This window comes from Elephas maximus, chromosome 6 (genome assembly GCF_024166365.1).
Source record: "Elephas maximus indicus isolate mEleMax1 chromosome 6, mEleMax1 primary haplotype, whole genome shotgun sequence".
Taxonomy (NCBI): Eukaryota; Metazoa; Chordata; class Mammalia; order Proboscidea; family Elephantidae; genus Elephas; species Elephas maximus.
Genome location: NC_064824.1, coordinates 27,121,887 through 27,141,819, shown reverse-complemented (window position 1 = coordinate 27,141,819; position 19,933 = coordinate 27,121,887). Strand labels below are relative to the sequence as shown.

The 19,933-nt window shown below is 42.6% G+C and overlaps 1 protein-coding gene across 2 annotated transcripts in view; it reads right to left on the bottom strand.

Annotated features, from left to right (window-relative positions):
* Window positions 1–19,933, bottom strand: part of GPR39 (G protein-coupled receptor 39) — a 248,310-nt gene that overhangs the window by 201,327 nt on the left and 27,050 nt on the right. The gene's annotated exons all lie outside the window — the stretch shown is intronic.

Here is a 19,933-nt window from a genome sequence, read left to right as displayed (position 1 = left end):
GCTTGGCGTTTCTCAACCTGAAAGAACTGAAGAAAAAATTCAAGCCTCGAGTTGCAATAGTAAAGGATTCCACGGGGAAAATATTAAACAACGCAAGAAGCATCAAAAGAAGATGGAAGGAATACAGAGTCATTATACTAAAAAGAATTAGTCGATATTCAACTAAGGATGGTACAGGACCGGGCAGTGTTTCGTTCTGTGTTTTATTGACAATGCTAAGGCATTTGACTGTGTGGATCATAACTAACTATGGGTAACATTGCAAAGAATGGGAATTCCAGAACACTCAATTGTGCTCATGAGGAACTTTTACATGGATCAAGAGGCAGTTGTTCAGAGAGAACAAGAGGGTACTGATGGGCTTAAAGTCAGGAAAGGTGCGCGTCAGGGTTGTGTTCTTTCACCGTACCTATTCAATCTGTACACTGAACAAATAATACAAGAAGCTGGACTACATGAAGAAGAACGGGGCATCAAGATTGGAGGGAGACTCATTAACAACCTGTGTTATGCAAATGACACAGCATTGCTTGCTCAAAGTGAAGAGGATCTGAAGCACTTACTAATGAAGATCAAAGACCACAGCCTTCAGTATGGACTGCACCTCAACCTAAAGAAAACAAAAACCCTCACAACTGGACCAATGAGCAACATCACGATAAACGGAGAAAAGACTGAAGTTGTCAAGGATTTCATTTTACCTGGATCCACAATCAACAGCCATGGAAACAGCGGTCAAGAAATCAAAAGACGCATTGCATTGGGTAAATCTTGCTGCAAAGGACCTCTTCAATGTGTTGGAGAGCAAAGATGTCACCCTGAAGACTAAGGTGCACCTGACCCAAGCCATGGTATTTTTAATCGCATCATATGCATATGAAAGCTGGACAAAGAATAAAGAAGACCGAAGAAGAGTTGACACCTATGAACTGTGGTGTTGGCGAAGAATATTGAGTATGCCATGGACTGCCAGAAGAACAAACAAATCTGTCTTGGAAAAAGTGTGGCCAGAATGCTCCTTAGAGGCAAGGATGGCGAGACTGCGTCTTATATACTTTGGACATGTTGTCCCTGGAGAAGGACATCATGCTTGGCAGAGTACAGGGTCGGCAGAAAAGAGGAAGACCCTCAAGGAGGTGGATTGACACAGTGGCTGCAACAATGAGCTCAAGCATAACAACGATCATAAGGATGGCACGGACTGGGCAGTGTTTCGTTCTGTTGTGCATAGGGTTGCTATGAGTCAGAACCGACTCAACAGCACCTAACAACAACATAAAACAAACAATAACACACCAGAGGAATGAGCTTCTTAGCTATACAAAGTATACAAGGCCAAATGGGTAACACCTTCCCAAAAGCAAAGACGAGAAGGCAGGAAGGGACAGGAAAACTGGATGAATGGACACGTGGAACCCGGGGTGTAAAGGAAAAGAGGAAGAGCACTGACATATCGCAGGATATTGCAACCAATGTCACAATATATTTCTGTACACATTTTTGAATGAGAACCGAATTTACGCTATAAACGTTCACCTAAAGCACAATAAAATTAAAAAATCAGCCAAACAAACAACACAGGTAAGAAGATAAAACTTTAGAAGGTTAATAACCTGCCCCAAAGGCACAGCACTGGTGGGGGAGCAACTGTAATGAAATGTCCTTTACAAGGTAGGTGCCAGCAGAAGACAGAGGTCAACCCCAGTCCTTTTGGATTCCGTGAACCACAACCACATGGGGATGATGGCAGAAGGCATGACGTTGGTGTCCATCTGCTGCATCAGTGCTATGCAGACCAGCAATGGAGAACATAGCAGGTATCATTACCACCTAGGCATTGAGGAGCTTCATCCAGACACCTTTCAGGTGGCTTCAGCTGCAGCACACCCATCCAAAACTCAGCCCCAGAAGCTGTCATTTCGAGCCTTCCCTAACCATACTGGGGCCTGGGCCATGACCAGAAGGATGTTGGAACTGACAAAGGGCAACAGGGGCCCTGACAGCTTCAAGCAATAGAACCACCTACAGCAAGCAGACCAAAATCTTCCATCTCTCTGCCTGGGACACTTCCTTTTTTTATTTCCAAGCTATCCGACTCAGTCTATCCACTTCTACCCTAAAGGTTCTGAAGGGTCTGTATAGGAATATGGGAGTCTTTGGGTGGCACAAACGGCTTAAAATGCTCAGTTGCTAACCAAAACGTTGGAAGTTTGAGTCCACCTAGAGGAAACTCAGAAGAAAAGCCTAGTGATCTACTTCCAAAAAATCAGCCATTGAAAATCCTATGGAGCACACAGTTCTACTCTGATACCCATGGGGTCACCATGAGTCAGAGTCGGCTCAATGGCAAGTGGTAACTACAAGATTATACCAGGGAATTCTAGAGGGTTCAGAGGAGAGAGGTAAGGGATACAGCAAGAAAGAGGTGAGACTACATGAGGCCTCTAGGAGGAGAAACAAAATAATTCCAAGATTCCTTTTATTCTAGGCAGAAAGGAGACAGAAAATGATAATACATGCCATTCACCTAGGCCTGCTGAAAAACACTTAGAAAAAAGAAAAGGATCAGTGCTTCATTAAAAACACACTTGCTCTCAGTTCCACTGAGGAACAAAAATGATGAGAATTGAAGTAGAATGTTTTTAAAAAGTAAAAATAACAAAATGCACTGATGAGAAGCCCTCAAACCCAAGATAACCCAGTGAAAATTTAAACAGTTCCGTTAAGGAAGTGGGCACCGATCAGGGCCAAGTTTTTTGTTGTTGGAGGGGGAAGGTAATTTGCAGAATCCGTGCTGGGTACTGACGACAGCTCTGGTACAGCAGGTGCTCACCTACAAAAGTACTCAGAAACTCATTCACTTATTTTGACTAGTCTCCAGCGTTCGAACTGGGCAGCAAGTAGACAGAGGGCTTAATACTATCTGCGATGGTATCTGCAACACTGCCATTTGCAAACTGCCCGCGGGGGTTTGCAGAGAGCTGGCTGGGAGAGGCAACGTTATTTTTTCCCGAAATTTGCATCACCCCACATATCAAGGGGTAACCTCCCATTTTGCTGGGAGAGGGTACCTACAAAATGTCTGTGGCTGCACTGTCTGGACAGAAGGGGAAGAAAAATCAATTTCCGATTCCTCGGGTAAGATACTGCTGCATGACTAAAGAAAGAAATGGTTCCTAACCTATACTTTGAGGTGAGCTGGTGGCAGCCAGCGTGAAATGGAAGCTATGTTGCCATTTTCTGACTTAATGAAATATGAAATAAAGTATCCGAGATTATTAGACATTTTCATCTGGTGGGTCTCTGCATTAGTAAACATTCCCTAGGAGGATAAATGTCGAGAGAGATGTGACATGGTGACAAGGAAAGATAGATGCTCACCACGTCACTGAATTGCAGCAGGCCTGGGATCAGCTGTGAGTTAGGATGGGGAGTCCCCACTAGCACCTGACAGGCCCCCAGGGGTCAGCACCCAGCTACCTGTCAACAACCTCATCCCATCCACAGAGCATGATGTCACGGACAGAAGAAGGCCTCTGCTTCTGCACGTGCCTGAGCAAAAATCCAGCCTCCTGAACAAAACTAGGGAAAGCTTTGTCATCTTTTTGTCTTCTATTCCTCCTCAAGATAACCTCCCCTGCCACCAATTACCATGGCCTGGCTGACAAGTAAGAACTGAAGCTATCCACCCTTCATACAGCTTACTGTCTACGTGAGCAGGACTTTACCAATTCCACTGTCAGCATCACCGGGACCTTACTACTCCAGGGGGTGGGGGGCAGCGGCAGAATTCTCATCTTCCATGCAGAAGACACAGGTTTGATTCCCAGCGAATGCACCTTGTGCACAGCCACCACCCATCTGCCAGTGGAGGCCTGCATGTTGCTATGATGCTGAACAGGTTTCAGCAGAGCTTCCGGTCTACAATGGACTAGGAAGAAAGGCCTGGAGATTTACTTCTGAAAATCAACCAATGAAAACCCTGTGGATCACAGTGGTCCTATTCCACTGTGCATGGGGTCATCATGGATCAGGAGAGCCACCTCAGTGGCAACTAACAACAACTATTCCAGGACACTCTTGCCCAGGCAATTTTCTTAATTGTTCATTACAGAAACTTCCAAAAACACTAACCAGCTCTTCCAATGAAAGCTTTCCATGATGATGTATGCCATAAAATTCTTGGACTACTTTGCCTCAAAAATCTTTCCCTCGTTGTTCCCACCAATCCTAAACTGTAATATCATGATCCTTACTAATCCTAGTCAAGTCCCCTCAATGAAAAATCTAGACCTGCCTTAAGCCAAATTTTCAATTCTCAACAAACTATGATCTGTCTTCCCCACTCAGGGAGCCTTGGTGGTGCAGTAGTTGAGCTCTAGGCTGCTAACCCAAAGGTAAGCAGTTTCAACTCACCAGCCTCTGTACAGGAGAACAGAGCAGGCAATCTGCTTCCATAAAGATCACAACATAGGAAACTCTATGGGGCAGTTCTACTCTGTCCTACAGTATCGCTATGAGTTGGAATTGACTTGAAGGCACACGACAACAACTTTCCCCCTCGGACACATCACCAAAGCTGAGGAGGGAATGTACTCCCTCACTGCAGCAAACAATAAACTCAGTTTTGCCTTACCAGCAGGTTGTCTTGGAGATAAGTGAAGAGCCAGCATCCCACAAAAGAAATCAAAGGAGTAAGTAGCTTTATCAAAACGCCAAGCCACACTCAGTTAACTCCAACCTCCTAAGTATTTTTCAATGATTTCTTCTCTATTTACTCAATTCTGTACAAAATATCTTGGCAAGATTAGACCACTATAAGAGGCCCCTGTTCCTCCAGCACCTTGTAACCTATATAGGGTACAAGAGGCACGCACTCAGTTGGGTAGTACAATACATGTCGCTTGAGAAATTTGTGAACCTGGGCTGCTGAAGATCTCTGGAAGCAGGAGAGTGGGAAGCAGGCCCCGCCAAAAATGGTGATCAAGAATGAAGGAAATATCTGAAACACCAATAAAATTAAAGCTAGATGTTGACAAAGAAGTCAGTTTGCGAAGGCTATATAATGTTTGATTTCAAGTATTTGACATTCTGGAAAAGGCAAAACTATAGAGACAATGGTGGCACAATGGTTAAGTGCTTGGCTGCTAACCAAAAGGTCACCAGTTTGAAACCACCAGCTGCTCCACAGGAGAAAGATGTGGCAGTCTGCTTCTGGAAACCCTACGGGGGCAGTTCGACTCTGTCCTACAGGGTCACTATGAGTTGGAATTGACTCCATGGCAACAGGGTTTTATAGAGATAATAAAAAGATCAGTTGTTGCCTGGGGTAGGGACGATGAATATATCGAGCACAGGGAATTTCTAGGGCCGTGAAACTATTCAGTATGATACTATAATGGTAGGCACATGACACTGTATATTTCAAAAGCCACATGCCTGTACAATACAAACAATGAACCCTATGTAAAATACAGAGTTTAGTTAATAACAATAGACCAATACTGGTTCATCAATAGTAACAAATGCGCTGCACCAACGCAAGATCTTAATAGTAGAAACAGCCCTCCTCCTGGCTTGCCGTGCCTCCCCCAGACTTCCCCATTTGACCTTTGCAACTCAATGGATGCCTGTGGCAAGCTGCCCCAGGGACAACCCCCTCTCCTCTGAGGTTTCCCTTGACCCTTTGCCTTCACCTCTCACCAATACAGTAGTCTTCCCCTTGACTTGCACCTGATGTAAATACCAGCAGTGTCTGCTGTTTACCATAATATGTTTCTAGAAGGCAGGTCATCCTAGCGCAGACCTCGTTTTCCCACAGGGTCAGTACTGTATTGAAGAGTTACATTTCAAGGTTGTTCTCTGAGAACAAATTAGTAAAAAAATACATCACAAGTACGATCAATAATTCGTCATAAAAAAAAAGACACAACTATAAATCTCTGTGTACAGTTTAAAGCCTCATAAAACAATGAAAAGAGCTAGAAAACAGGCATAAATGTCCTACATGCATCAGTTATGTGGGGGTTTCACACATCAAGGGTAAGTTTACTATATAAAATTTGACCTAAAATAAATATGCTAACTCTAATATGCGCATTCATCAGTTAAACTCTTAATTACCAAATCATTTGCTTGTCTAGTTGAAATCAGGAGTTTTAAGGGATTGGATATCCCAAAACTAATAAAAACTCAAAGCTATCTAAAGGAGTATAAACTAATGCCTTCTTTTGCTCTTAAATTTCCATGTAACAAAAAAAGTCATTTAAAATCGTCTCACTGTATTATGCAGAGAATACAAATGGAAATTACAAAACACAGAACATAGAAAAATATATGATATAACATTTAAAACAAAAAAGCAGAATACAAATGCTATATACATGCAGACTGGAACAATGGAAACGTGTGGGAATCTGTGTGCATACTTGCATTCAACACACACATGAGTTAGTTAAAACTATTTGTGATTCATCACTATTTTCACTATTAATATGTAATATGTATCAGGTCAGGATGATGAATCACAAGTGATTTTAAATGGCTTTTATAATTTAAAAAATTATAATATTGCTGTTCAGTTTTAAAAATGGGAATTGGAAGCAGGGGCAGAAGCCACTCGAAGGACTTATGGGTTGTGCTAAGTTATCTGGATCTCAATAAATGGGTGCCCCTGGAACCCTGGTGGTGCAGGGGTTAAGAGTTTTGGCAAGCTACGGCTGCTAATCAAAAGCTTAGAGTAGAGTCCACCCAAAGGCACCTTGGAAGAGAGACCTGGTGACCTGCTTCCCAAAACTCAGTCACTGAAAACCCTATGGAGCACAGTTCTACTTTGACACACGTGGGGTCACCACGAATCAGAACGGAATCAACAGCAACTGGTACTGTTACTGGTTAGAATGGAATCTCCTACACTTAACACGAGTAACTTAGAGGGACTCGGCTATTTGCTAGTGAGACTAGGACAACTGAATAGTTGAAGTGGTGAGCTCATTGGAAGAGAACAAATGGAGACCCACATAGATATTTTAAAAAGTCACCAATCAAGCTAACAAACGGTTCAATAAAATGTGTTCTATCCTCCTTCATTAAAAAATACATGTTCCTAAAGACAAATTTTTTAAATGTGTGAAGTTATGGTTTTTATATGACAAAGTAACAAGATATCAAAAATCACTGAATTTATTCATCATTGTACATGTCTGAGTATCCTGTTAATATTCCAGCAGTGTTTGGATAAGATATGATAGGACAAAGACATTAAAAACACATACATTATTATATATTTATTTCATAAAGTTTATTTTTCTTGATTTCATTTCAACAAAATCATTAATTATGTTGTTAAAATCAAGAGTTTTAACATTACTTATATCCTGTTGACAGTAATTATCTAACCAATTAAAAAATAAAATGTGATTGTATTCCGTATATAAATTTTGAGCATTTTCACAAAAAATATAAATTACAGTAAATATAAAAATTCAAATTAGCTATTAAAATTAAAAGGTAAAATGTACTAATTATATTGAATATGTATCAATAATTTAAACTGCAATTATTTAACTGTAGCAGTAATTTAAGTTACACTTCTTTAAATAAAACTGACTTAGATTTTTTTAATCTAAAATCCTAATTTTCAAAAAAAAAAAAAAAACTACTCCTAATTGTAGCAGTCAATGCCTTTTAGCTGTTAACTTAAAGACTCAATAGCACCTAAAACTATAGAGTTAAGAGCAATATCAAATTTTTAATCTTGAAAAATGTTCCTTAGTTACCATGTGTAAAAAAATCCATGAGTACCTCTGAAACCACAAATTGGAACAAAAAGAAAAGAAAATGAGCGCTCAGCCCTGCTGGAAACCACACTTACACAAGAATCTATTGCATTCGTGCTACCTGAGAGGAAAATTTGACAAGATAATGAATTTGTTTTTTCCTCTTACCTAAATGCTTCTGCCACTCAAATCTCTCTGAATTCCAAAGCAGTGCCTGACTCTCCTTTTACAGTGGCATAACCCAAAAACTTTTATGGAAATCAGTTATACTCACCTTCTGGTTCAAGGACACAGGGCAAGAGATGTAGGGAAACACTTCCCTGGGGCCAGAACAGTGTTTATCACAAAATCAGGAGAGCAGATGTTTATGCTTACGGATTATGAACTAGATTCCAAATGCATGTTCTTATTGTGTGTTTGTGATATGTGCAGGCTTCTAAAGCACAGGGCCAGGGCTGGAGCCCCTCATGCCAAGACATAAGGATAGGACTGCTGGATCTCCATGCCACTCACCTAGCCTAGGAGTGAGTTTGAGATCGGACCTGGGAATCCATGGTTGTCTCGATGGCTTGCAGCCACCACCTGCCTCTAAGAGACTGAATCAATCATCATTCTCGAGTACAGTTTCAGTGTTTAAAAATTCATATTTTTGTATTTCTTAGAGCCAACTACTTTGCCTGGTTTCCATAAAGAATCACACGATGTCTTCCAAAACAAAGGAAAAAGTGGTTGAGTTGAAGTTACCAAGGGACAATAAGCTGGTCTCCAATGTGGTGCCTTTCCAAGTGATTTACAAAAGCAATTTTCAAGAGCAATGGCTATACAGACTTTGTGCTTTTACACCAACTTTAGAACCTAACCTCTAAATAAGAGATGACTCAACCTTAAAGGAGAAACATCCTGGGAGTAGCCATCACGGGAATTGAAGCAAAAAATCCAGTGGAGCAGATAAAATTCAAGGAGTTGGGTCAGAGCACATGGTAAAATGCTCCTCTCTCCTGGAATACTCTACTTCCAGGGCCAGATCTTGGAAAATCCAAGTACTTAGATCATGAAGACATAAAATTGCCTTTCAGAAGGTTATTGATCCCCTCCCGCCCCCAACTCAGTCAGTCATGTGTAAGTTCAAATTAGTTTAAATAAGTTCCTTCCTAACACCTAACACAACAGTTGAATTGAAGAAATGGAAGTTTGGGGTTGACTGAGAAGGGGAAGAGAAAGAAAGAAGTAGATCGAATGCATTAATTACTCCATTCATTAGGGCCCTGGCTGGGACCCTCTGATAACCACTTCCAATTTACAGCACCTACCCCAGCATTTCATTGTATTCTCAGTTCCTTCCATGGTAGGCACTCAATAAATATTTGCTAACTGAAAAAATGCAAGCATGCATGTAAAGAAGTAATCTACTGGAAAATAAATCGTTTCTAAGCTAAGGGTTCATGAACTAACTCTTGGAATGCCACATATTTGTAAACTGGGAGCTGCCTGCCCTGACCACCATACCTCACATGGCATTGCCTTCTAGTTACTTCTATACATGTCTCATTTCCCGTACTGGGAGCTCCTGGGGAGCACACAGGGCTAGGAGGGTATTGCCCCTATTTTGGGCTCAAAGCAGTGGCTAGCATATATAACTAAAGTGTCTAACATATATAACTATAGGCACTAGATATCTGTGGAAAGAATCAAGGAATGAAAAATAGAAATTATCACTCAAAGCAGCCTTCTTATGAGCTCAGCTATAGGTCAGTCCTGCCTGGGTTTTTTAAACAATAATTTCTGTTGTCTAAGGCCTTCACTCACATAGACAAAAAGCAGGCAACAGAGTGTCCTCCCAGAAGGCAAGAAGAACAGGCCAGGTAATCATTAGTCTGGAACTCTCTGGTCCCACTAAAAAAAAAAAACAGAGCTGCTCAAAGTCTCGCCCTGCACAGGGTACCTGTGCTCTCATCTCCATGCGGTAGCCAGCTGCAACTAGGCCACTTTGGTCTCTTTTCTTTTTTTAAAATGGCAACCCTGCCATTACTTTTTTTTTAATCCCAGTGTCTGAGAAAGTTTTAAACCAGGCCGTGCTCTAAAGTGCTTTGGCAGTGCTCACCTTTAAATCCTCCATTCTTCACTGTCCGGACATCAGTGGTTGTTGAGCTTTGCTAACTGGTGGATCTCATTCCCATTTCCACCAGCTCATTAATCCAAGCACCCAGGTTGATGTTTAGTTGCCCACTCCTGGAACAAATTAATTCAAGGCCACCTCCAGTTGCTAATCCTCCTTCCTCTATCAATCTATCATCCCACTCAACATTTCCTTCCTCTAGGAAGCTACCAATGTACCTCTGTTCAGGCCTCTAAAGAAACCCAAACCAAACCCAGTGCAGTCGAGTTGACTCCGACTCATAGTGACCCTATAGGACAGAGTAAAACTGCCCCATTGGCTTTCCAAAGCTGTAAATATTTATGGAAGCAGATTACCACATCTTTCTCCCTTGGAGTAGGCTGGTGGGTTTGAATCACCAACCTTTTATTTAGCAGCTGAGTGCTTAATGACTGCATCACCAGGGCTCCTTCAGATCTCTAGGATGGGGCAAAAAGGAGATTGGAAGCCACAGTACAGCTCCATAGTCTATGCTCAACTCAGCTCCGCCTTGCATCAGTCTAGCCAAGAACCACAGCTCAGGCTACCATGCGGCAGGTGGCAGGGGGTTTTTAGACCTTTCTGCCACAGCTGAACTCGTCACAATTAACCAGTGTTAATTCAGAAAACTGTCACTGGCCCTTTGCTTGACATTTCTGCCAGTGGTGGCACCAGTAAGAAAAGGGACTCTGTCCATTGCAGAAGGCTGGGGTTCGTGACCTACCATCAGCACAGTGGGACTCTAGGATGTTTCTTTAGGAGCAAGGCTGAGCTTCAGGTAGCCATCTACTCCCCACAAGCTTTGTGGCAAGTGGTCTAAAGTCACAAGATGACTGAGTAGGGTGGGGACACATAGATGCCATGTTTTGGTACAATCTTCAAACTCTGACCATGCAACTTGAATTCAATTTCCTTTGTATACAAATGTATGAAATAGTCTGGTGCACTAATACAGGAAGTGGGGACACCTACTGTAAACTGGAGATGGCATGTGCTGTCTAATAGTATTCAAGTTCTAATAAAAACAATCCAACAAGACAAACAACCCAATTAAAACACTGGCAAAACACTTGAATAGACATTTCTCCAAAGAAGATATACAAATGGTCAACAACACATGAAGGGATGCTCATGCCATTGGTCACTAGGGAAATGCAAATCAAAACACAATAAGATACCACTTTACCCCTACTAGGATACCAAAAGGAAAAAAAACAACCTGTTCCTGTCAAGTCAATTCTGACTCATAGCCACCCTATAGGACAGAGTAGAACTGTCCCATAGAGTTTCCAAGGAGCGCCCAGTGGATTCGAACTGCCGACCTTTTGGTTAGGAGCTGTAGCTCTTAGCCATTACGCCACCAGGGTTTCCGAGCCAGTAAGATGGCTGTGATCAAAAATACAGGAAATAACAAGTGTTGATGAGGTTGCAGAGAAATTGGAGCCCTTGTGTACTGCTAAAGGGAATGCAAAATGGTACAGCCTCTGTGGAAAACAGTCTGGTGGTTCCTCAGAAAGTCAAACATAGAATTACCACATGATCCAGCAATCTACTCATAGGTATATATCAAAAATACGTGATAGCAGGGGCTCAAAGACATGCTTGTATGCCAGTGTTCACTGCAGCATTATTCACAATAGCCAAAAGATGGCAACAATCCATGTGTCTATCAACAGATGAATAAGTAAACAAAATACGATCTATGCATACAACGGAATATTATTCGGCCATAAAAAAGAATGAAGTACTGATACATGCTATAGTATTGATGAACCTTGAAAACATTATATTGAGTGAAACATGTAAGCCAGACACAAAAGGTCAAATACTGTATGATCCCAGTTATATCAACCATCTAGAACCATCTAGAACAGGCAAACTCATAGAAAAGTAGATTAAAAGTTACCAGAGTTCCAATTACCACCAATGACTGCCCTGACAGGAAACACAGCAGAGGATCCCTGATGGATCAAGAGAGAAGTGGGATATTGCAGACCTCAAATTCTAGTAAAAAGACCAGACTTAATGGTCTGACTGAGACTGGAAGGACCCCAGAGGTCATGGCCTCAGACTCTCTGTTAGCCCCAGACTAAAACCATTCCCAAAGCCAACTCTTCAGACAAAGATTCGACTGGACTGTAAGACATAAAATGATACTAGTGAGGAGTGTGCTTCTTAGCTCAAGTAGACACAGAAGACTATGTGGGCAGCTCCTGTCTGAAGGGGAGATGAGAAGGCAGAGGGGGACAGGAGCTGGTTGAATGGACACGGAGTATGCTGTCACATTGTAGGGAGAACAACTAGGGTCACATAATAATGTGTGTATAAGTTTTTGTATGAGAAACGGACTTGAACTGTATGCTTTCACTTAAAGCAAAATAAAATGTATACATATGTGTATACATACACGTTTATTTTATACATATACACAGATACATATACATTTATACATATATACATACACATATATACACATACACAATTTATATATATATTTTTATATGTATATATGAAGTGTTAGGGACAAAAAAATTACTGAGACTAGAGAGAGGGGAAAAAGAGGAGTTATTACTTAATGGGTACAGAGTTTCTGTTTAGAGTATGAATGTGTTTTAGAAATGGATGGTGGTGATGGTTATACAACATTGTGACTGTAATTAATGACCACTGAGTTGTATACTTAAAAAGAAATTAAGTGGCAAATTTATGTTATAAATGCTTTATCACAACAAAAACTAAAAAAAAAAAAAAAAAGCAAACACTGGGTCAAGCAACCAAAACATACCTTGGCCGCCCCTAGCCCCTAGGGTGCCATTGTGAGACCTGCTTGAGTACTAGGGAAAAGGATAAACACTCTGTTTTGGACACGATTTTAAAGAATCGTCTCTGTCTTCACAGCCATCTGAACTTGTATCAGAATGGAACCACTACAGCACGAACCCAAAGAATCATCCAAACCAAATGAAAGGGTTTCTCCCATAACTACCCTTTTCCTGGAAGGCACTCAATCAGGATGTTCCATCAACTTTCTGTTCTCTTTCTAAGTGGTAGCTTTTTGCTATACAGAAAAGATAAGGACAATCTCCAAGCTATCAAAGGGCGTTTTATTTCCCTGTGAGAAAAGTCCCACCATCGTTAAGCAGAGCCGTGTCTGAGCCGCCTGCCCGGGACAACTCTGTATTCTCAACAGAGCTGTTAAAGTCATCTGTCCTCCTTCACAGCCATTTGCCAACAGCCCCTTGGCATATTGTCTCAGTGATGTCTGAAAGGCTGTTTCTACCTGCAAGACCTTGACTTTGGGCTGCACATTAGTCTGTCATCAGGATATCCTCACTGCAAAAAATAAATAAATAAAATGGTAGCCACTCACCTTTGGTTTTCTGTTGATTTTTAAAATAAATGATGGGCTTGACTACATGGTGGTTTTCCAGGTTTAACTGGTTATTCGGATCAAATTTCACCTCGCATACTTATTACAAATGGCCAGGTTGAGCATGAAGACAAATCATGTTTGCAATTTGGCCTCCCAGGATATTTATGTTGGAAAAATGGAAAGCTGCATCACGAGGGAATGTTCTCCTGAACAGTATTACGAATGGCATCATGTCTGTAGCCTAGCGTTTTGGCATTTGGCACTAATCACTGACATGCCACATGTCGAAAGAGCTGAACATGTACATGCTCAGTGCTACATATTACTGTGCTGTCAGAGGAAGACAGGGACATTCCCGATGGCCTTGCAGAAAGGAAGTAAGCAACTGTGTGCTCATCTCTCCCTCTGCTCTGGCCAGTGGGCACCATGTGCCCTGAGGCTGTGACAGAGCCCAGAGAATGAGAAAGGGTGATTCAGAACCAGGTCAGGACTTCTGCAGGAAACAAAAAGTGCTCTGACGCTGGGGCCTAAGGCACAGGTTGGTGAACTTTTTCTTTAAAGGGCTGTTGTTGTTAGGTGCCGTTGAGTCTGTTCTGACTCGTAGCGACCCTATGCACACCAGAATGAATCACTGCCTGTCTTGTGCCGTCCTTACAATCATTATGCTTGAGATCATTGTTGCAGCCACTGTCTCAATTCACCTTATTGAGGGTCTTCCTCTTTTCCACTGACCCTGTACTCTGCCAAGCGTGATGTCCTTCTCCAGGGACTGATCCCTCCTGACAACATGTCCAAAGTACGTAAGACGCAGTTTCGCCATCCTTGCTTCTAAGAAGCATTCTGCTTGTGCTGCTTCTAAGACAGATTTGTTCGTTCTTTTGGCAGTCCATGGTATAGTCAATACTCTTCGCCAACACCACAGTTCAAAGGTGTCAACTCTTCTTTGGTCTTCCTTATTCATTGTACAGCTTTCACATGCATATGACGCGATTGAAAATACCATGGCTTCAGTCAGGCACACCTTAGTCTTCAAGGTGACATCTTTGCTCTTCAACACTTTAAAGAGGTCCTTTGCAGCAGATTTACCCAATGCAATGCATCTTTTGATTTCTTGACTGTGCTTCCATGGCTGTTGATTGTGGATCCAAGTAAAATGAAATCCTTCACAACTTCAGTCTTTTCTCCTTTTATCACAATGTTGCTCATTGGTCCAGTTGTGAGGATTTTTGTTTTCTTTATGTTGAGGTGCAGTCCACACCGAAGGCTGTGGCCTTTGATCTTCATTAGTAAATGCTTCAAGTCCTCTTCACTTTCAGCAAGCAAGGTTGTGCCATCTGCATAACGCAGGTTGTTACTGAGTCTTCCTCCAATCCTGATGCCCCGTTCTTCTTCATATAGTCCAGTTTCTCGGATTATTTACTCAGCATACAGATTGAATAGGCATGGTGAAAGAAGGCAATCCTGACACACACCTTTCCTGACTTTAAACCAATCAGTATCCCCTTGTTCTGTCCGAACAACTGCCTCTTGATCTATGTAAAGGTTCCTCATGAGCACAGTTAGGTGTTCTGGAACTCCCATTCTTCGCAGTGTTATCCATAGTTTGTTATGATCCACACAGTCGAATGCCTTTGCACAGTCAATAAAACACAGGTAAATACCCTTCTGGTATTCTCTGCTTTCAGCCAGGATCTATCTGACATTAGCAATGATATCCCTGGTACCACATCCCCCAACGTGTCTGTCAGTTTGTCGTACTGTGGGGGCTTGCGTGTTGCTGTGATGCTGGAAGCTATGCCACCAGTATTAAGATACCAGCAGGGTCACCCATGGAGGACAGGTTTCAGCGGAGCTTCCCGACTAAGACAGATTAGGAAGGAGGACCTGGCAGTCTACTTCTGAAAAGCATTAGCCAGTGAAAATCTTATGAATAGCAGCAGAACATTGTCTTAAAGGGCTAGATAGTAAATGTTTTAAGCTTTATGGGGCCAAGTAGCTGCAGTATTTTTTTTTTTTTTCCTTTTTTCTACAACCCTTTAAACATGTAAAAATCATTCTTCCATGACAGGTCTTGTGGGCTGTACAGAAAACAGGTCTCACCTGTCCCTGGGCGGTACAAACTATTAATGCACTTGGATGCTAACTGAAAGGTTGGAGGTTGGAGTCCACCCAGAGTAGGCCAGAATTGATCTGAAAATCAGCCATTGAAAACCTAAGGAGCACAGCTCTACTCTGAAACACACAGGGTCACCAGGAGTTGGAATGGACTAGACAGCCACTAGTTTGGGTTTGGTTTGACCTTGGGATTAAGTGTCTGCCAGTAACCTCATGCAAACAGAGCATGGAAAACTCATAAAAGAGATTCAGTATCCTCCTATTTGTGTCAGAGCTATAATGTGATTATATATGAGCAAGCATACATTGGTGACTGGAGCTTGCAAAACTGTCTTCAACCCTTGAGCACAATCTTGCTCCTTCAGGCCCCATAAGATCAAGCTCAAATGCCACCTCCTCCAGGAAGTCTTCGGTGACTGCTGCAGTACATCCTCCCTTCACTGAACCCCCTGAAACTCACTGATGCACCAGGCATTCTATACTAAGCTGCTGTCATAAGCAGTACTGTTACTAACATCTTCATAGCTCTTTATGGTTCATCACCTTCACAAGCATTGTCTTATTTGAGTGGTGGTTCAGCGGTAGAATCCTTACCATTCATGCAAGTGACCCAGGTTTGATTCTGGCCAATGAATCTCAAGCACAGCCATCTGTCTGTCATTGGAGGCTTGCATATTGCAGTGATGCTGAGCAGGTTTCAGTAGAGCTTCCAGACTAAGATGGACTAGGAAGAGAGGCTTGGGGATCTACTTCTGAAAAATCAGCCAGTGAAAAACCCTATGGATCACAACAGTTCGATCCCACTGTATATGGTGTTGCCATGAGTCAGTGGCTGACTCCACAACAGCTAACAAAGACAAGGACATCTTACTTGAGCTTCAGTAACAGCCTCAGAGATAAAGCTCTGAGAGGTCAAATGTATTGGACGAGGTCATGTTACTAGGATGAGGCAAAACAGGATTTGAACCTAAGGCTCTCTAGCTCCAAAATTTATGCTCCTTATACCAATTGGAAACGCTGGTGGCATAGTGGTTAAGTGCTACGGCTGCTAACCAAGAGGTCAGCGGTTCAAATCCACCAGGCACTCCTTGGAAACGCTATGAGGCAGTTCTACTCTGTCCTATAGGGTCGCTATGAGTCAGAACCAACTCGATAGCAATGGGTTTTTGGGTTTGGGTTATACCAGTTGGCAGCTGCCATCCAGTTGGCTCAGACTTGGCAACCTTACGTATAACAGAACAAGACGTTGCTCAATCCTGCGCTATCTTCATGATTTTTGGTATGTTTTAGTCACCTGTCAGTTGCAGTCAGTTGCCTCCCAATTCTCCCTTCACATATCTGTCTTTCTTCCCTGATGCCTTATGCTTCTCTTTAGCTCTCCCAGACAGTGCCTGATATGTATAGAGTCAACGCATATTGGTTGCTCAGTAAATACCTGTGTTTACCTTGGAAGTGAAGCCCAGGCATTCATGCTAAGGAGACACCTGAAGAACGTTGCGATGCGAGACAACCTGTGCCCACCTCACCCATGGGCCCAGGTACACTCATTCAGACATAAACGGCTACCCCAGTTGCTGTGGGAGCAGAGGCAGCAGCTCACACCACTCCCTACATTACTGTTCTGAAGTTTGTCTCCATGAGCAGCCAAGAAGAAATATGGTGGAGCACAAAGCTTTTCAACCTATGGGGCAGTGCAATGCAATGAATCACTTAATATGGCCCTTTCAGCCATGGTCTTTGTGACTCACACACAATGATTGAGTGGGACTATGCAAAGGCATTCGACTGTGTGGATCATAACAAACTATGAATAACACTGTGAAGAATGGGAATTCCAGAACACTTAATTGTACTCATGAGGAACCTTTACATAGATCAAGAGGCAGCTGTTCGGACAGAGCAAGGGGATACTGATTGGTTTGAAGTCAGGAAAGGTGTGCATCAGGGTTGTATTCTTTCACCATACCTACTTAATCTCTATGCTGAACAAATAATACAAGAAGCTGGACTATATGAAGAAGGATGGGGCATCAGGATTGGAGGAAGACTCAGTAACAACCTGCGTTATGCAGGTGACACAACCTTGCTTGCTCAAAGTGAAGAGGACTTGAAGCATTTACTAAAGAAGATCAAAGACCACACCCTTCAGTATGGATTATACCTCAACCTAAAGAAATCAAAAATCCTCACAACTGGACCAATGAGCAACATCGTGATAAACAGAGAAAAGACTGAAGTTGTCAAGGATTTCATTTTACTTGGATCCACAATCAACAGCCATAGAAGCAGCAGTCAAGAAATCAAAAGACGCATTGCATTGGGTAAATCTGCTGCAAAGGACCTCTTCAAAGTGTTGAAGAACAAAGATGTCACCCTGAAGACTAAGGTGTGCCTGACCCAAGCCATGGTATTTTTAATTGCATCATATGCATGTGAAAGCTGGACAGTGAAAAAGGAAGACCGAAGAAGAGTTGACACCTATGAATTGTGGTATTGGCAAAGACTATCGAATATACCATGGGCTGCCAGAAGAATGGACAAATCTGTCTTGGAAGAAGCACGGCCAGAATGTTCCTTAGAGGCAAGGATGGCGAGACTGCATCTCACATATTTTGGACATGTCATCAGGAGGGATCAGTCCCTGGGGAAGGACATCATGCTTGGCAGAGCACAGGGTCAGCGGAAAAGAAGAAGACCCTCAAGGAGGTAGACTGACACAGTGGCTGCAACAATGAGCTCAAGCATAACAACGATTTTGAGGATGGCACAGGACCGGGCAGTGTTTCGTTCTGTTGTGCACAGGGTCGCTATGAGTCAGAACCGACTCGATGGCACCTGACAACAACAACAACAATGCGAATAAGGTATGTGGAACTTGTGATGGCTGGGTTTGTGTGTCAGCTTGACTAGGCCATGATTTCCAGTATAGTGTGGTTGTCCTCCATTTTATGTGCTGTGAATCCTGATCTCTAAATGTTGATGAGGCAGGATTAGTATGAGGTGTGTCTTGGGTCAAAGCCTCACAGGAGGAAGTGACTCAAGCCCCACCCTTAATAAAGTTAGGCCCTTCCCTGAGGTGTGACCTGCATCTAAGATATATGCGTATGTTCTGGCAAGGCTGTCTCTCTGCATCTGGATTCTACATCAGGTTTGTGATCACCTGACCTCCCTCCAGAGGCCTGCTGTCTGACCTGCCGATTCTGGGATTCGCTGGCCTCTACAGCCCCTTGGGCTGGCAGCCAATCATGTGACCTGATTCACCAGCTTCCTCAGCCTCGTGAGCCAGCAGCCTGTGGTTTGAACTGCTGGTTTGGGTTCATCAGCCCCTGCAACCCTGTGGGTGGGTGGGGAAAAGCCTACACCTGACCCACGAATTTGGGACTTGCCAGCCTCCACAACCGCATGAGCCATTTCCTTTACACGGTTTGTGAGTTCTGTGAGACATTGCAGCGAATTGAGGAACCCAGAGACCGGAGGGAGAGTACTGAGGGGAGGCGGAATAGTTGATGTTAGAGAAGATGGAGTGGTACAGTAGCCTGGAAGAGTTGGACATTTGGGACATCTTCAATCTCCACCTCACTGGAACTAGCTCTGTGCTGATCCTTATAAGAGAAATGATTCATTTAGGCAGGATGCGTGAGTGAATTATAAAATCAAGTTAGTGGCTCAACACTGGTATTTTTATTAATGAAATGACTACAACAGAAAATGTCAAAATGCATCTCACGTTCTAAGGTGAGGATGGGTGAATATTATGCAGTGAAGCGTGTGTATGTGTTGTGTGTTGTGTGTGTGTGTACTGTGTTGCAGTGTCAAAGCTTAAGTAACACTAACAAAGTGGTTCATAGCACAAGCTCTAGAACAAATCTGCCTGGATTCAAATCCCGCCTCTATCATTTAATTGCTGGGCTACCTTAGGGAAGTTCCTTAAACTCTCTGTAGTACAATTTGCTTATCTGTAAAATAGCATTAATTACCTCACAGGGTTTTTCATGAGAATTAAATGAATTAGTATGCAAAAAGGTCTTAGAACACCTGGCACACAACAAGCCTCAAAGGAAAAAGTTAGCTATTAGGGTTAATACCCCAAATCCTCGATGGCTAAGCAGAAGTGCCAAACCAGGGCCCAGAGTTTCTAGTCTCCTCTCCACCCACAAGGCAGTCCCACCCCACATCACCGAGATGTCTTCCAGCCTGAGAGGCTCTTTACTAAGCTGAATATAATGACAAATATTACCTGCCACCAACATTTCACTGCTACGTGATGAGGATTGATGAGACGCTGTTTGTCAAGTGCTTAGAGGACCCTGCAGATGAGAGCAATATAAATTCGAAATGTCATTTTTACGTTCTCATTATTATTATTAAAATGGGCAAAATGTTGAAAACGTAATTTTCAGTGCACATGTTTTCATGGGCATCGGGAATGTGAATTCTGGGAACAATTGGTTACCGCAGAGCCTACATCCCAAATCAACTTGCATGACACCAGTAATGTCTAAGCCATCAACTTTGTTTATTTCACAGTGAAAG